General features: G+C 39.2%; 1 pseudogene; it reads left to right on the forward strand.

The window, feature by feature from the left end:
- The first annotated feature begins 975 nt into the window (after nucleotides 1-975).
- On the forward strand, nucleotides 976-4,442 carry LOC122133951 (annotated as a pseudogene).
- Nucleotides 4,443-6,516: the final 2,074 nt, after the last annotated feature.

The raw sequence follows: 6,516 nt of genomic DNA on the forward strand, positions 1-6,516 counted from the left end.
TGAGCCTAAAGGAGGAAAGGAATGCAAAAACAAACTGTGGTGTTGCTAGAAGTGGACGAGAAAGAGAATGATCGATTAAACAGAAGAAAAGGAGAGCTCAAGGAGCAGACAGATTTGTTTTGCTATTTTGGTCACTCTCAGCTGTCCATTATCCCCGCCTTTCCAAAAGAACCTGTATTAAGCTTCAGATTTCCCTTTATGTGTGTCCCATACCAACCCCTCACTGGGCTGCATTGTGCTGCTGATCATCTCAAACTGAAAGAAAACACGATAATTTCGTGCCCATACACAGATCAGCTTCACAAACGGCACCTCACAGTGACTGCAGAGTGACAGAGCGAGGTCAAAGAGCTCCAGGGGGAGAGAGAGGGCTGAATTTGGGCATGGCCATGTGGTGGGGTGAGGGTGGGGGGACTTGGACTTAAATCTTATGGCATCACTATACTAGGAAAGGCATTAAAACCTATTTTTGATTAGGGCTGATTTGGAAAGAGGTGACACGATGGCAAGGGTTAAGATGTTACATCGGCCTCTTATATTTCAGACGGGGGCGTGTACGCATATATGAACAAGATAATCATTGGCTCAAAAAATCTCTGGATTTACATTAATCAGTATCTATTATTGCAACCTCCCCCATCCCGACCCCAGGATTCAGAAGTAACACTGAAACCCAAATATTGATCCGTCACTAATCTAAACATAGGTGTGAGTCTGATTACAGCCCATTCATTTCAAATTGCTTGAGTTATGCGATTGTGCAGTTCTCAAACAGGCCCTTATGTATCCATGTCCTTATTAGTCTACGTGAGACTTGCAGACTGCTGCCATCAGTATCAGATTCATCCCATTCCAAGACTCTAATAGCTATTTCTGAGCACTGTAAGATGATAGTGCATCCCACCCTGTGTTCCTTCATCGCTTTACCCCTACCTCATCTCTCTAGCCTTTCATAGTTTTCCCTGTCTCTATTCCTTCTCTCTGTCTTTTTCCCAAGCCACACTTAAGGTTGGATCTATAATTAGCAAGGGGCCTTCAGCAGTATATAAGCCCCCCAGGAACAAGTCACCACGCGGCTTCAGTCTTCACTTCTTGAGCTTCTTAGACTTCACACATACCGTCTCAGCATGGTGAGTAACATGAATCTTAGATGTTACCTGGCCCACACCATCTAGGTGGACACATAGGAACCAAGGACATAATGCCTCAGTCTCAGCAGGGTTGAATGGAAGAGAACTTGCAATCTGAATCAGCGTCTGATTCTTGGATAATTGAACTGTGGACTTATAATGCATTTAACAGGATATGATAAACTGGGCATTTTTTTTTTCTGAAGCCGTTCTTTCTGATCCTGTGTTGTTTGAACTAGGACCAGCAGTTAGAAACTGCTAAACTGAGTGGTTTTGCTTTCAGTTCCCATGAAATATGGGCTTTTTTTGTTATTTTCTTTAAAATGTTAAATTAAGAATATATAAAATATTGCATGTTTAACCAGAAAGCATAATGTATGAATGTAAAGCTAATGAATACAGTTTTATTAATCGAGGAGTGACCTTTGCAAAGATCATAATTTGGATGTATATCACATGTAAAAATGCATGTTTCATTAGAATGTGGCTGAACAGGGTTTTATTAACAATAAATATGACAATAAATATGTTAAAATGTCTTATGAATCCGTCTTTTGTCTCTAGGCTCTGTGTGGCACTGCAGTGTCAGTGCATGATTTTCTGTCATTATGTATTATTGTCAACAACACAGAGGAAATATGCACTATTCAGCTGTGCTGACTGTTAAAAAAAATATATTTTTTTTTTTTCTAGGCACCCAAGAAGGCCAAGAGGAGGGCAGGAGGAGGAGAGGGGTTCCTCCAACGTGTTCTCCATGTTTGAGCAGAGCCAGATTCAGGAGTACAAAGAGGTAAACATTTTTTTAGATCTTATAATTAATACAAGTAAACTCCATATTTTCAGGACATTATATACTGTAAATATATATATGTTACTTTCTTTTTCTTTATTTTGTATTATAAGTCCAAAATGAGATTTCTGGGGGTAAATGTTCCCAGACATGGGTCTTATCATAGATGTTGCTTCCGAACTGGAATTCAAATTCTAATATGATCAAATTCTGTTATAAGGTTATAACATATTTGTATTAGGGCTGTTAGATGGTCAGTACAGCAAATGGACTGAGTCAACAGATTGACGCCATCTAGTCTTTTTGTGTTGTCTGCTAATATCCAAAAAAAAAAAAGAAAAAGAAAAGAAAAAGAAAAAGTAAAAAAGCCTCAGCCTTCCTCTTCTCTGCCCTCCCATCTGTCAGACACTCCTGAACTCCTGATCCCAAAGGGACGGCAGCTGAAGATCATAGTGCATGCCAGAGGGACAGAAAGAGATCATGTGTAACATATGATGGACAAGATAAAAGAGAAGGAAAGGGGAAATAAAACACAGTTAATGAGGATTATGTTTAAGGGCCCTTGAAGTAGTTTGCAGGAAGGGAACATTAAATGCATATAAGATTTCTGAATGGACCTTGAAATGACAATTAATGCACAAAAGAAATCCCAGAAAAAATCAGATTTACCAGTAGTTGACTACACTTATGGCTGTTAAACATTGTGATTAATTTTTCATTGTCTCAGACACTAAGTAAAAAAGTATGTATAAGCACATGCTAAATGGGTGACTTGACTGGAATTAGTGTCAGGCTGGTTTGCGAATGAGCTAAGTAAGGATGTGAAGTTTGAATGGTTTATTAATAAATTATATAGCCTTCTCAAGTGCCTCTCCAGGAATGTCTGACATTACAGTTGGGATTGACTTAACACGTCTCCCAGATGGAAAGAAGGATCAGCGAGGGTCTCTGTGGGGGGCAGGTGGGAGTTAGCAGCTGCTCTTAATCAAGCCCCTTCTTGAGTTTCATGTGACTGAGAAGGAAGTTTTACTACTGTCAGGGAAGAGAAAAAGGCTACAAGTGGAAGATTTCTTGTTAAAATCGACTCTTTAGTCATTGGTTTGCAGCTGTGAGCAGCCTCATTTTTCACCAACTCCTGTCACAATGTGCTTCTTTCTGTCCTGCACGCATAGGCTTTCACAATCATTGACCAGAACAGAGACGGTATCATCAGCAAAGACGACCTTAGGGACGTGTTGGCCTCAATGGGTGAGTTGTGTCGCTTGTGTCCTTTGTAAATATATCCATGAATGTGTGCTGATCATCCTTGTGTCTCTGTAGGCCAGCTGAACGTGAAGAATGAGGAGCTGGAGGCCATGATCAAGGAAGCCAGCGGCCCAATCAACTTCACCGTTTTCCTCACCATGTTCGGAGAGAAGCTGAAGGGTATGCAAAAGTCCCTTTTACTGGCTGTTTTCCCTTTGGTTTTCCAACCATTTTTGTAATCAGTCAGTGTAACTCGCTCTCCGTGTCTCTGAAAGGTGCTGACCCCGAAGACGTCATTGTGTCTGCCTTCAAGGTGCTGGACCCAGAGGGCACCGGCTTCATCAAGAAGCAATTGTAAGCCTATATTAACTCATAACTATTTCAATGTGCCAAAAAAAAAAATCAACGTTTCCTTGTCTGACTGATATTCGATCTGTCTCTTTCCAGCCTTGAGGAGCTTCTGACCACTCAGTGCGACAGGTTCTCCGCAGAGGAGGTGAGGTCACGTCTTACTCTTCATAGTTTTAAAACAGCATGAGATGGCAGTTCACTCAGTCTGCTTTCATAATACGTTATTAATCTTTTTGTGAACGATTCTTTTTTTTTTTTTTGGAGCTCGTAAAATATCATAACTCGACCTTACAGTGAAATTAAAGACTTTTCCAATCATTTAATCCATTTAAACTCTGCCTCTTTCTTTTTTTTAAGTCCCGCCCTACTTTTTTGTTCTTCTTCAGTGTTCCATTTCATTTGGATGTAGGTCACAATGCATAAAAAAAAAGATCTGTCAAGATTTCCGTTTCATTGCAACTTTAATATATTTTTTCCGGATTAGATCAAGTCTCTAAAATGTAGTTTTTTTTTTAATGTTTATTTAATCCTAATTCTTTGTTCTTCATCCATTAGATGAAGAATCTGTGGGCCGCCTTCCCCCAGATGTTGCTGGCAATGTTGACTACAAGAACATCTGCTACGTCATCACACACGGAGAGGAGAAGGAGGAGTAAACGGTCGTGGAGACAAGACAGAAAATGAAGAGATGAACGTGCATCCCTCACTGCTTAACTCTCCCAGTCTGTTCTCTGTCCTCCTTCTCTTACTTTGTGCTTCTTCCTCCCTTTCTATCATCTTCGTTACTCTCAAGCACTTACTCTCTCCATCTCTCCAAAGACTTGTCTCGCAGAGGCTGAACTGGGAGGGTGGAGAGGCTCATGACCACGGTGTCTGTCAAGTGGGGATATGGGATTGTTTTCAATAAAATGAACATCATTACTGTATCTCTCACATACTCTCTCTCTTTCTCTCTGCTTCTCACTCACTACCCACGACCACCTCTCATGCATGAAAGTTGCTGCATCTTCTGCTGCTGTCTTGAGGGCTGAAGGCATCATCTATAGCTTTTGGCTGAAATCTCTCTCTAGATAATGTGGAAGAGTGCTCATTCTGAGGGAAAAAGAGGCAAGATGGAGTGATCTCACTCTATAATAGAGGAACCAGTCATCATTCTTGTTCTTTCCCCTGAGAGTCGACTAAAAAGAAAGAGAAATTAGGGTTTTGTACCGAGAGAGTTTGGCCTCCTAAAAGTGAGGCCAAGCTTATCATGGAGGGAGTGAGAGAGACAGACCATCCAAGGAAGAGAGGAGAGCAGGGACTGAAAGAAAACATATCCTCTTCACTCCCTCTCTCCCCTCCTCTTCACTATTTCTCTGTCCATGTTTTTTCTTTTTTAAATCTACCCTTTTGCTTTCTGCATCTGGGCCTGCTTTGCTCTGTCAGAAACTCTTCTGTAACCAATAAAAAGACAAAAACTGTGAATAAAACATCTTTTTGTAATGCTGTGTCTGCTGGCTGTGTGTGATAGGCGGGATGAAACTGTCTCTCCTGTAATTACAGAGCATAGAGATGGAAATATAAGTTAGATTACATAAGACTGCAGGTCTGTGATGCGGTAAATCACAAGGGTGACCAGCAGTATATGAGAACATACTGAGAGCATGCTCTCTGCTGGACAGTGATGGTACTACAACAGCAATAATAGCATATCTGCTCCGTCACAATAGCTTCCACATCAGTCCAGTAATTATTAATAGAGAAAAATGTTCAAATCTGACCGGCTTGTTTAAAACTGTGAGTTTCTGATTTAACATCCACTACAACTGTTTTTTTTGCATTTATTAACTAGGCTATTTAAATTAATAATTTATTAGCCCAATCTAAAAATCAAGTTGGTGTAGATATTAAAGGTCTAAAACCAAAAATTGTTTGCTCTACTACGCTGTCTAGTGTATATTTATATATGTTTATATATGTTTATAATACTTAAAGCTTAAGTTGTCAGCCTTTTATTTTGCAGCTATGTCATTAACAAAAAACCAAACATGTATGTCATTTAAAATATACACAAATATCACTGCATGAAATAAACATGCACATAGCTGGACATATTTTACATAGATATCTATATTAAAACGTGTAGCATTAAATTGCATGTGTTAATGTTGGTTAAATGCACTATGAACTAACATTAAAGAACAGAGGAAGGTAAATTATTGAAGGTAAAAGTACACCTTTACAAAACGTTCTGCACTTTGAGTTAGGCCTTCACAAATGTTTAACTGCTTGTTGAACATGCTGGTAAGTTCATTTACATTTTCACTAATCAACTCTACACAGGCAATTATTCAAGTCACGAATGTACCTTCATGATAGTGTAATAATTTATTAACATTAACCAAAAGAAATAGAAGATGTGAAATATCGCTAATCACGATAGTTATTCTTGACAGCTAATGCAATAACTAGACTAATAAACATTAATGATTTAAACTTTTGTAACGTGCTACAGTACATTTTTAAGTGTTTATCATCAAAATTGTATTTTAGTATTTTTAATTAAAACTAAGGCCACCGGCTTGACAGTAAGGACTGCCCGATGCCAGCGTGACAGACGCTTGGGACAGATGACGGATTTGTCACGAAATATAAACATTCAAGTGGGTTTAAAGCATTCAAGCAGACGGGGAGAGAGCTCCACTGTGTTCTGAGCGCGCACACAGAGCCGCGTCTCAAACAGCGCGAGAGCGCTGAACTGCATTTCTCTCCGGGAAAAAAAAACCTTCCAAAAGTACATTTACATTTGATTATTCAATTTCTTTAGGCTATCTGAATACCTACAAACTCAAAAACCTAACGCATTGTTACATTTTTTTTTAATCTTTGTTCTATTTATTCATTTATTTAGGCTATTTGTGCTGTTGTTTATAATTGGTTCATTTGTTCTTATTTAGTGACTGCTCACTTATCTGCAATTAAACATTTAACAGGTAGGCCTATCTATAAATTTGGTATTGA

The sequence above is a fragment of the Cyprinus carpio genome, chromosome B3, assembly GCF_018340385.1.
Source record: "Cyprinus carpio isolate SPL01 chromosome B3, ASM1834038v1, whole genome shotgun sequence".
In the NCBI taxonomy this organism is placed as follows: Eukaryota; Metazoa; Chordata; class Actinopteri; order Cypriniformes; family Cyprinidae; genus Cyprinus; species Cyprinus carpio.